Source organism: Grampus griseus (genome assembly GCF_964374135.1).
Source record: "Grampus griseus genome assembly, chromosome: 1".
Taxonomy (NCBI): Eukaryota; Metazoa; Chordata; class Mammalia; order Artiodactyla; family Delphinidae; genus Grampus; species Grampus griseus.
The window spans coordinates 46,201,709-46,214,133 of record NC_139017.1 but is presented as its reverse complement, the minus strand read 5'-3'; the positions used below and the strand labels follow the sequence as shown (position 1 = coordinate 46,214,133).

The window sequence follows — 12,425 nt, the reverse complement described above, 5'->3', positions numbered from 1 at the left end:
TCAGGATATGAGAGAAAGGGAGGAGTCTATGATGATGCCTGGGTTTTTTGGCCTGAGTAACTGGAAGGACAGAATTGCCATTAATTACGACAACTGAGAATGAAAAGCAAGACTGGGGAGAAAAATGAGTTCCACTTTGGAGATGTTAAGTGTGAGATAATCTAATAGACATCCACATACAAGTGCCGGAAAGGTAGCTGGATGTACAGGTCAGCACTTTGGGAATAGGACCAGGCTTGGCATACAAATTTGGGCCTTGTCAGTATATGGATGTACAGAATAATGAAACCGAGTAAGATCATCAAGGGGATGAAAGAGGCTAGCGAAGAGGAAATGTCCAAGTGCTGAGCCCTGGATCCTCCAACATTAGGAGTCATGGAGTGGGGAGGAGCCAAAACAGGGGTGAAGAAGCAGCTCTGATACAGGACAGAACCCCAGAGTGTGGTGCTCTAGAGTCATGCAAAGAGAGAACTTTAATGAGGAGGGAATGATAGACCCTGTCAAATGCTGCTGAGAAATCGGGAAAGATTAGTCGTGAAAACTGACCATTGTGTTTAGCAGCACAAGATTTGCTGGTGAACTTGACAAGTGCAGTTTTGGTGTAGAGGAAAGAGGCAAATTAGAGCTGATTGAAGTGACCTTAAGAGAGAATGAAAGGAGAGAAATCGGAGATATTAACTCTTTCAAGGAGTTTTTCTATAAAAAGGAGCAGGTAAGTAGAGTAATGGCAAGAATAAGAAGTAAAGGGAAGTATTTTTAAGAGTGGAGGAATAGCTGTTATTCCTGTAAGCTGAAGAGAATATTTAGCAGGAAGGGGGAAAATGATGGCAGGAAATAAAAGGAAGAACTGCTGGAGCAACATCTGGGTAAGCTAGAAGGAGTGGGATCTAGGACTTAAGCAGAGGAGTAGACCTTAGATAGGAGCATGGCCTTAGTAACAGGAGGGAAGGTAGAATATATGGGTGCAGATGAAGGTAGGTGGGGAGATGTGATGATGAAAGCACATGTGGAAGTTCTCTTCTGTTGCTTCTGTTTTCTCGGTGAATAAAAAGAAAAATGATCAGCTGAGAGGGAGATTAGGAAAGGAGATGTTAGAGATTTAAGGAGAAATGAGAAGGTATTAAACAGTCACCATGAGAGTTGAAGCCTGAATGATAGGGAGTATAGAAAGGTTGACAGGCAACATGAAGAGTCCCCCTGAGGTTCCCAGGAGAAAAAGGGTGTGAACATTTGACAGTTTGCTAAGCCCAGGCCGTACGCTGAGGCTCTTTCATGCCTTATCTCATTTAGCCCTCATTATAGCTTTAAAAGGTGTGTATTATTCCAAGATAATACCTAGGTGAGCATATAATATCCCAGCTGAGAAAACCAAGGCGAAAAGGCTCTCTTGGCTAAAGACTTGGGGGTCAGTAATTAGCAAAGGTAGAATTCAAGCTCCAATCTGACTTCAAGCTGCTTTCTCCTACATAATCCATAAGATATAAAATAAAGATACCACCTCTGCCCTCTTGGAACTTATTTTAGTAACAAAAATAAGACATATACATATCATAGTTTAAGATTAAGTGCTAAAAACAAGATACAGAAAAACTGCTGTGGCAGTTGAGGAAGAAAAGCTTCCTTGTTGCTAGTGAGTCATAGCCAAAGAGAAGAAGAGAACAGGAGAGACTACCAGAGTGATCTCTAAATCCAAAGCCGTGGGAACCCAAAGTAAAGTTATTACCTAAATGTTTGTTGAATGAATATTTGAATGAGTGAGAATGAAACCATTGCTTCAATTTCTCCCTCATTTATTTTTATTCATATTTATCAGTATAAAATTTAATTATTATTTGCTTTACTTCATGTTATATGAAGAAGGACCACTTAATTGAATGATACCTTCTCATAGGCTTGATGCTCCATTATTTATAGCACTTTTAATTGGTATATATAGAGAGAATGTTAAAGCTCATATTTAAACTTCGAGTTATACCACTGCCTTTCATGCTGTCTCCTAAATAGAAATTCATCTATTTCAGTATGCCTTGTTGCTTGGAACCCAACTGAACATTGGTTGGAGAGAAACCTAATATCAGCAAGTCTGTTGGCATGGTCTCAACATCAGTGAGATTATTTCATAAGTTTTAGCTCCTATATGCACTTAGCCTCAAGCAGAACAAAGAAAGTTTGCTTGATGATAAAGATGGAAGCCCAGTTTTACTGCTACGTGCTCTTCAAGGACTTTTTGAAGCCTCACCTGTGACATACTTGGAGCCAGGCTATGGATATAAACAGTTAACTAGCTCTGAAAATTGTCACCTTTTTCAGGAAGGCACTAAAAAGAGCTGTCCTTGTGTCTAGACTCTTCTTTTTATAATCAGCGTACTCACTGTTACCATATACTTTTGGTTGTAATGTGGTTTAAATTATTTAAGCAAAGTATGAAGCATATCCTGTGGTTATGATGGGCATACCTTTTGGGGGAAGTCTGATTTTATTTTAGTAGGAGTGTCTTTCTCTGATATAGTTAAATGTTTCACTTTTATTTCCTCTTGGTTTGAGTTTTTCTCATCATATATACTTTACCTTTGCATAATCACTCAGTAATTCCAATTTGCACAATTTTTGTAAATTATGGGAGTCAAGTTTTAATTCTGAAGTTTAATTCTGAAGTAACTGTAGTTGCTTGTAAAATGTCATTTGATAATGTGTACATTCATCATTCAAATAAATGTTGTCTTTAAAGAAAAACACTTGCCTTATGTGATTTTTTTTTTCTGGAGTCAATGAACTCTTGAATAACGACATAGTCTTAGGGTTTTTAGAGTTCCTGATTTAATGTCGATGCATTCTGGATCCCACCACTTCGTCATGTTAGCCAAACTCTCAACCCCCAAACTCAGTTCCCTCATCCTCAAGTCTTAGCAAGCCAATACTTTCCCCCAGGGCACTCATTCTCTCCTTCCACACTCTAAATCCAGCTGTCAGTTTGCTCTGTTCCACCATTTCAATTATTGAGAAAATAAGATCTTGCTCATTGGCTACCACAGATTTACTCTCCCCATTTTCTCTCAGACTGTGTATGCTGTTTGACATCTTTTTTTTTAAAGAAATTGTGGTTAAAAAAATGTAACATAAAATTTACGATCTTAACCATTTTTAGTGTACAGTTCAGAAGTATAGAAGCGTTAAGTATATTCACATTGCTATGCAACAGATCTCCAGAACTTTTTCATCTTACAAAACTAAAGCTCTATATCCATTAAACAGTAACTCCACATTCTCTTCATCCTTCAGCCCCTGCCAACCACCATTCTACTTTTCCATTTCTATGAATTTGACTACTTTAGATACCTCATATAAATGCAACCATACAGTATTTGTCTTTTTGTGACAGGTTTATTTCACTTAGTATAGTGTCCTCAAGGTCCATCTATGTTGTAGCATGTGTCAGAATTTTTTTTCAGACTGAACAATATTTCACTGTATGTATAGACAATATTTTTTATTCCATTCATCCATCAGTGGACATTTAGGTTGTAATGCTGCTATGAACATGGGTGTGTAGATATCTCTTCAAGACATTGCTTTCAGTTCTTTTGGATATATACCCAGAAGTAGTATGCTGTTTGGTATCTTATTCATTCACAGTCAGTACCATTTTCCTTTCTACAACTCGTCTGTTCTTGCACCTCAAGCCATCTGCTCTATTATACCTTCATCTCTACTCTATTCTCCTTCTTTATCATAGCAGAGGATGAAAACATCACAGGATAACTCTATTTCCTCTCCCTTTACCTTCAAGCTTATTTATACCCACTCATCCTTATTCTCATTTCCACCTACCACTTTTTACAGACTATACAGTTCTCTTCTCATCCCTTTCTGTTTCTTCCAGGATATTGCTCCCTCAGTAATACCATCTCTCATCACTGGCTTATTCTTTCCACCTACAAATATGTTCAAGCCAGTACCCATTCAGCTGCAAGTGACAGAAATCCATCTCACACTGGCTTAAACCAAAAAGGAATTTTATTATGCCACATGAGAGAAAAGGTCAAGCATGCAGCTGGCTTCAGTTAAAATGGGAATTAACTATTCAAATCATATCCTCAGGACTCTGTTCCATTCCCTGGTTCTGTTTTTTTCTTGCTGGACTCATTCTCTGATAGACACTCCCTAAAAACGGGCAAAATGTTTGTTCACGATGCCAAGTGCACGTCTCGTCAGCTTAGCATTCCAGCACAATGAACTTCTTTTGTCCAATAACTCCTGCAAAAGTGCCTTCATTACCTCTGATTTGTCCAACTAGGGTCACATGTCCCCATTTCAACCATTTACTAGGATGAGAGCAGTGAAATAAGCAGATGACAAGGCCTAGGCTGCTTGTCCAGGCTTAGAGCTAGGGATAGGATTGATCTACCTCAGTTGTTCTCAAGTGGGGCACTCACACCTCCTCCCTGCAGAGGACATTTGGCAATGTCTATAGATGTTTGTGATTGTTACAGCTGGAGGAGGGGAGTGCTACTGGCATCTAGTGGGTAGAAGTCAGAGATGCTGCTAAACATCTTATAGTGCACAGGACAGCCCCCCAAACAGAGAATTGTCTGCTCAACGTGTCAATAGTGTTGTATTTGAGAAACCTTGGTCCACCTGAACCACATGGAACTGTGGAAAAGAGGAAAAATCAGGGGCCCAATTCCAGAAGAAGGGGCCCAGTTAAAGCAACAAATTTCCACCCTCAAGCCTGAAAACAAATCCTCCCCAAACCATCCATGCTTTCTCTCTTAAACTATCTCCCTTCTCTTTACCACCAAATTTTCTGAAAAAGGGGTTGACCTTAGCTGATTTACTCATTTCATTTATTCACTTAACAAACAATTGTAGAAATCATTCTTGTGTGCTAAGCAGTGTTTTAGGTTGTGGGATATAGCAGTGATAAATGGACATGTTCTCTCATGTAGCTTTTATTCTAGTGAAGAGAGGCAGACAACAAGCAGATTGTCAGATGGAAATAAAATGAAAACATAAGTAAAATTTTAAAAATTATATGAAGCAGAGAAAGAGGAAAGGAAGTTCCGAATGGACGTGCAATTGTAAATAGTGGCCAGAGAAGGCTTCACTGAGAACATCACATTTGAGCAAAAAAACTCAAGGAGATGATGGAGGTAGCCATGCAGATACATATCTGGTCGGAAAGTGTTCCAAGCAAAAGAAACATTAGATTAAAAAAAACCAAAACAAAACACAATAGAACAAACAAAAACAAACAAACCAAAAAAAATCAAAGAGGGACTATGTCTGCTGCATTTGGAGAAATTTTTTTGCATGCTTATGGTAAAATCCAGTAGGAAGGGGGAAAATAATGATTCTGGAGAAAGAGGGGAATTCCTGGAGTGATGTCTTTGAGCAAGTAAGAACAAATTGAATCTAGTGCACCAGTGGAGAAGTTAGCCTTCGATAAGGGTGTGAACAGTATAACCATACTAAGAGGAGATAAGGAAACTATATAAACCAGATAGAGGTATTGGTGTTAAGTAATGAGAGAAGTTTGTGGAAGTTTTCTTTGATTTTTTTTCTGGAAAAAAAAAAAGAAGTGAAGCTATAAACAGAGACTAAGAATGATGGAGGAGAAGTCAGAGTTCAATGTCAAAATAAAAAATTTGAAATAGTCTCTTGGAAGAATGAGAGAGTAAATGGACTAGGTAACTATAGTAAGAACACCAGGCAGCATTACAAAGGTCCATTTGAAATGAGTTGTCATTAAACAGACTAGTTCCCATGGATATGTGTTTTTCTCCAACCATGTTCAATTTCATGGGTACAGGGGCAAAATTATGGAGAAATGAATCTAACCAAGATTGTTCATTTAATAAATATGATAAAGTGGGAGAAGGGCAAAGAAGCCGAGGTTGTATGCAAGATAGTGATTATAATGATCGACCATGGAATTTAACCTGGTACGGATGAAAGTGAGGACACTAAGGGGGTTTGAGATTGAAAGATGGCGGTAAGATCAATGGACTGTAGGTACTGAGAGATACAAAGATTGTTGGGATCAGGGTACTAGAGGTGAAATAGAAGGATAGGACTGGTGGTTGGACAGTGGGATGGCCAAAATTATGAAGGGATTATAGTAATTGAGGATGACAGGGTCTAAAGTATGGCCATGGGCATAAGTGGCAGAGTAGAAGGAAGAACAAGATCATTGGCAGAGAAGAGGTCAAGGTGCCGAAAGGCCAGGTATTTGGAAAATACCATCACTGTGAATATCAAATCACTGAGGACTATGACAGGAGTAACAGTAGAGGAGTTTGCCATGAGCTAGGAGCTAAAACCTTCAAGATATGAGGGAAGAAAGCAGATGCTAGAAGATTAGTGTAAAAAGAAGTGGTAATGAGTGGCATATTCTGATAGCATGTGAGGTAAGCCTGGGGAATTGAATCTTCTATTCCCTTTGCCATGGTCTACCATGATCTAGCTTCTTTTTCCGTTGCTCTGTAGAGAATATCTTGAAAGGATAATATCAAATCCTTGATAGAGTGGTATTAAAGTATTAAAAAGGAGGTGTGGTAAATGATGTGATCAAAGTAGACGTTTCTTGCAGTAGAGTCTTGGGAGAGAGTCTAATGGAAAGGAATGGAAAATTAAGAACATATCTGGCCTTTGGGACACTGCCCTTTCTCAACTAGTGAGGGTAGGAAGTGAGACTTGAATAAAAGGGACAAATAAAGTAACACAGTATTCTGGATTGTTTTTGTGAGCTAAGGCTGTATATGCTGAGTGATATAGGTTTGCTGGACTGTGTGTACATGGGTCTCCAACGGTGAAAGTACACTGAGTAGAGAATAGTTTTCAACCTTGAGTGTCTTTATTCCACCATGAATCATATCTATGCATGGAGGAGAAAAGAGCTAGCATATTTACTGAAATATCTGCTACAATATCTTTTCAACCTTCATCCCCCTCTCCTCTCTACAGCATTTGATATTTGGAATTACTCCACTCGCCATACGACTTGTTTCGACTCTTGCTTCAGAAATGAGTGGCTCTTGTTTCTACTAATTTTTAAATCTGGAGTTCTTGTCTTAGGAACCACAGACCTCCAAAAATTCGTGGCTAGAACTGTATTTCAGTTTAACCAGTGTTCTTTGTAATCCCATGTACTTTATTTTTTGCATTTAAAAAATAATTCTGAGAAGGGGTCCTGCTTGATCAAACAGGCAAAGTGGTCCATGATACACAAAAATGTTAAAAACCTCTGGTTGATAAGTCATACAGAAAAAGACAAATGCTGTATGTTATCATTTGTATGTGGAATCTAAAAAATAAAACAGAAGGATGAATATAGGGCTTCCCTGGTGGCGCAGTGGTTAAGAACCCACCTGCCAATGCAGGGGACACGTGTTTGAGCCCTGGTCCCAGAAGATCCCACATGCCTCAGAGCAACTAAGCCCATGTGCCACAATTACCGAGGCTGCACTCTAGAGCCCTTGAGCCACAACTACTGAGCCCGCATGCCACAACTACTGAAGCCTGCGTGCCTAGAGCCCATGCTCTGCAACAAGAGAAGCCACCGCAATGAGAAGCCCACGTACCGCAACGGAGAGTAGCCCCCACTTGCTGCAACTAGAGGAAGCCCACGTGCAGCAATGAAGACCCAATACAGCCAAAAATAAAAACAAATAAATTAATTAATTTTAAAAAATGAATGAATATAACAGAACAGAAACAGACTCACAGATATAAGGAACAAACTAGTGGTTACCAGTAGGGAGAGGGAGGGGGAGAGGGACAAGATAGGGGTAGGGAACTAAGAGGTACAAACTACTATGTATTAATAAATAAGGTACATCATACCTTATATATATATATATATATATATATATATATATATATATCATACAGCACAGGGAATATAGCCAATAATAACTTTAAATGGAATATAATCAATAAAAAATTTGAATCACTATGTTGTACACCTGAAACTAATATTGTACATCAACTATACTTCAACAAAAATTTTTTAAAACCTCTAGATGAATCCTGATCTTTCTATTGTTTATTGTACATGTTCTCCCTTAACAGACCCAACAATTCCTGAGATTTTTAACCCTCTTCCATCTATTTCCTTTTCAGAAGTCCTCATTATGGGCCTTACTAGAAGTCCAGCTTCATAATCAACAAACTACCTATATTCCTAAACTTTTCCTAGAACATTCCCACAGCTCCTGGCTGTCATGAAACTCCATTTGCCCAATGACCATAACTTTCTCAGTTAAAAATCCAAAAAGCTTTTGACATTCTCCCTTGATCAGGTTACCCTCCCTCCTCCATATTAATTTCCTGTTACTGCTATAACAAATTACCTTGAATCTTAAAACAACACAGATTTTTGTTTTAACAATTCTGGAGGTCAGAAGTCTAAAATGAGTATTACAGGGCTGGACCAAGGTGTTGGTGGGACTGACTCTTTCTGAAAACTCCAGAAAAGAATCTGTTCCTTGCCTCTTCCAGCTTCTAGAGGTAGCTGGCATTCCTTGGCTTGTGGCAGCATCACTCCAATCTCTGCTTCAGACATTGCCTTTTCCCACTTTGTTCTGCTGCATTCCTCTTATAAGAACCCCTTTGATTATGTTGCCCACCCAGATAATACAGGATAATCTCCCCATCTCAAACTCCTTAATTTAATCACACTTGCAAAATCCCTCTTGCCACATAAGGTGACATATCACACGTTGTGGGGAATAGGACAGGGACATCTTGGGGACCATTATTCTGCCTACCACACACTCCCATTTCTCTCATCTTTTCATTCTTACCTTTCCCTCCCCCATACTTCTTATTTCAATAAATAGCACTACCATTCATTTTGAATCCTCGGGCTAACTATTGATTTCCTTCTTTTTCTCACCACTAACTTTAAGAAAGAAATTAACCAAAATCCAATGCTTGAGTAAATTTTGTTCATCTGCAATATCTTTCTTAATTGTCTACTTTATCCCCAGTCACAGTCACCACCAAACCCCACCCAGATGATGGCAAAAGCCTCCTTGCTGGTCTCCGCTATTGCCTTATTCCTATCCAGTCTCTATACTACAGACAGCATCATATTTTTAAAAATGCAAATTTGATTAAGTCACTCTCGTTTAAAAAATCTTTCAGTGGCTTGGTGTATCTCAATTCAACATAAAGAAATTGGTTCTTCATACTCCCTGTACACTGAGCATGCTGCCTGCAACTGTTGCTTCAACAGAGAAAGCAGGCATTTCTTTAGGTGACCTACCCACGTGGATTCTTGAGAAGGGGAAAAGTCGTGCAGGGGTGTATAAAAGCGAAGTTGTGAGAATCCACCGCCTTTGTCTGGAACTGCCCATCCTCACATGCGGAATACATCAAGGAGCTGAAAACGCTGCCAGATTTTCCTCCTGTACCTGGATCTCTAAGGTAGTCTTTGGGAGTGATACTTGTTAGAAACAATGCAAACTGCGAGTAAACAAGACCTTGCTCACCAAGGGGAAGTTGTGGTCAAAAGCTTTTTGTCCCGGAACCTCCGCCACGCTTCTCAGACTCTGGGAGCGGAACCGTGTGTGTGGTACTTCTCTCGGCTGCACTTTCCCCTGACTTCGATTTTCTCCGAGATCGCATCTGGTTACTAGAGGCCCTTGGGGACGATGGGAGCCACTTCTCCAAGGAGCCGGGAGCCTCTCCTGCCGCCAGCGTTCCCTACCTTCTGCCCCGGAGGAGCCCTCCTGGCGATTCTGGTGCTGCTCGAGCTGCCGGCGGCCTGGGGTGAGATGCGGGCGGGCGTGGGAGCGGGCGCGGCGGGCACTACCTCGCTGGCCCTCGCGTCCGAAGTGTCTCTTTCCATGCGCTAGGCGCGCGAGAAGGCAAGTCGGCTCCGGGATTCCCCTCTGTGTCCCGGGACCCTGCTGGCACTGGTCGAATCCCTCTCGTCGGGGGGCTTATGTTGTGCTCAGCGCAGACGATGAACAGGTGCTGCACGGAATTGTTTGCCTTTGTGTTAATACAGAGACTGGCTTATAGCAGTGCGGCGCTGATCACAAGGAAAGAAAGGGGGGTTGGAAATTCGACAAACTTGGGTTCTAATCCTAGAAACATATTAATTGTGAGGAAAGTTGCTACATGTGTTTCGTCATCTGTCAATGCGAATACTGATCTCTGTACCTCATGGAGTTGGTACCTAAATGGCATAAAGCGTGTCAAAGGTCTAACACAGGGCCTGCCACTTGATTTCTATCGTCATTACTTCAGCTCTTTGTTCATGAGAGTGTTTGGACAAGCAGTCCAGGGGGTGCAATTATCACCTGAAAAGTGCCCTGCATCCGGCTATATTCACCCCACCCACACCCCAAACAACCACTGCCATCATTACAGATCCCAGGTGCTTGGGGTTAGAAGAGCTAGCTAAGCTGCAGAACCCTCAGTGTAACGGTTACCAGTAGAAGGAGAGTGTAGAGATGTTTACATATTGTCCTATTTTAGTCAATTGTTTAGAACAAAACTATCATGAAAATTTTGATGTGGCATCCTCCCTTCCTTCCGTTAGCTTCAAACAGGTAAACAGAGATTAGAACCCTTCCCTTCTTATTTTTGGCTTTCCTAGAAGTCTTCTTAGTTGCTTAGACTCTTGTCAACATCTTGGTTGAAGAGACAGTCTTTTTTTTCCCAGCCTCTTCTTGACAACTCAGTTTGCTCTTCGCAGTCACTAGACGTTTTGCATTCATTATTTATTTATTTATTTATTTATTTATTTATTTATTTATTTATTTTGCGGTACGCGGGCCTCTCACCGCTGTGGCCTCTCCCGCTGCGGAGCACAGGCTCCAGGTTCCGGACGCGCAGCCTCAGCGGCCACGGCTCACGGGCCCAGCCGCTCCGCGGCACGTGGGATCCTCCCGGACTGGGGCACGAACCCCTGTCCCCTGCATCGGCAGGCGGACTCTCAAACACTGCGTCACCACGGAAGCCCCATTCACTACTTGATTGTGCCTTCTCTTCTAAGAGGAAAAGGGAAACCAAGTTTCCAAAGAAATTGCTATTAATATCTTATCTCCTTAGACGTCATAAAAGAACCTGTTCACTGAAGAAATGGGATAAAACCTAAAGCTTTATTTTCAGAAGAGAAGCATGCCAAGTAAGTTAAGCAATCTGTGCTTATAATTTTTGTGGACTTTGTGGCTATCTGGCTCCCTTCTTACTGGAATGTTGTTGTAGCCTGTCCATGTTTATTAAATTACTATTACAGTACAATCACAGACACTATTTTTTTCAATGTCAATTTATCTCTTTATTTTTAATGTAACATTTGTTCAATTTATAGAACTAATTTTTTTAACATCTTTATTGGAGTATAATTGCTTTACAATGTTGTGTTAGTTTCTGCTGCATAACAAAGTGAATCAGCTATATGTATACATATAACCTCATATCCCCTTCCTCTTGTGTCTCCCCCCGACCCTCCCTATCCCACCCCTCTAGGTGGTCACAAAGCACCAAGCTGATCTCCCTGTGCTATGCAGCTTCTTCTGACTAGCTATCTATTTTACATTTGGTAGTGTATATATGTCAGTGCTACTCTCTCACTTCGTCCCAGCTTACCTTTCTCCCTCCCCACCAGACACTATTAATTACAAAACAAAATTTCCTAAGGTCATCATAATAACTTCAAAATGTGAAACAGCCTAAACTAAACTATCTAGTAATTTACTTGCCAAAGTAATTTAGCTAAAGAAAATGCTGATGGAATACTGACAGTGTGCACAGCACTTTGGAGTTTGAAAGAAATGTAAGAGAGAGCTATGCCTCCAAGGTGTATGCATACAGGGTGGTAGGGTGGTGGGGTTTTATGAAATCTCCTTAATTAGGAGGCCAGGGCTCTGGTTTGCCCAGCCTCTGCTACTTACTAGCTGGGAGCCTTGAACCCAGCAAGTCAATTAACATTCCTGATCTTGAGAGTCCACACATATAAAATAAACATAATTGGCATTCTGCTATCTGAGAGGGTTATTGTAAAAATCAGATGAGGTAGTGTGTGTGACAGGGTTTTATAACCTGAAAATCCCCACGGGGATCTACAAAACCATTACTAAGAAGTCACACAAGAGCGTGAAGGCCATGGGGTGATTGAAAAGGGAGATCCAGTGATCTTAACCTGAGTGGAAGGAGCATGGCTTTAACAGCACTAGAGGAGTGAATCCAAAAAAAAAGATTGTAAAGCATGTTTCACAGGAATATTTATTTTACATAAAAATTAGCACACTAGTTAAGCATTGCTAGGACCACTTTGCACATGGAGCAAACTCTGACGCCCTCACTTGGTAAATATACATGTTTAAATATATTTAACATTTAAATATACATAATATAACATGTTACATATAAATTAACAATATAATTATGTTATATTCTGTAATATAACA

At 40.4% G+C, this 12,425-nt stretch overlaps 1 protein-coding gene across 3 annotated transcripts in view; it reads left to right on the top strand.

Annotated features, from left to right (window-relative positions):
- Positions 1–2,700, top strand: part of CR2 (complement C3d receptor 2) — a 34,201-nt gene extending 31,501 nt beyond the window's left edge. For all 3 annotated transcript variants that reach the window (XM_082680791.1, XM_082680790.1, XM_082680789.1), the window contains one exon: positions 2,022–2,700. The gene's annotated coding sequence lies outside the window, so the exon portion shown is untranslated. The remainder of the gene's footprint in view (positions 1–2,021) is intronic.
- Positions 2,701–12,425: the final 9,725 nt, after the last annotated feature.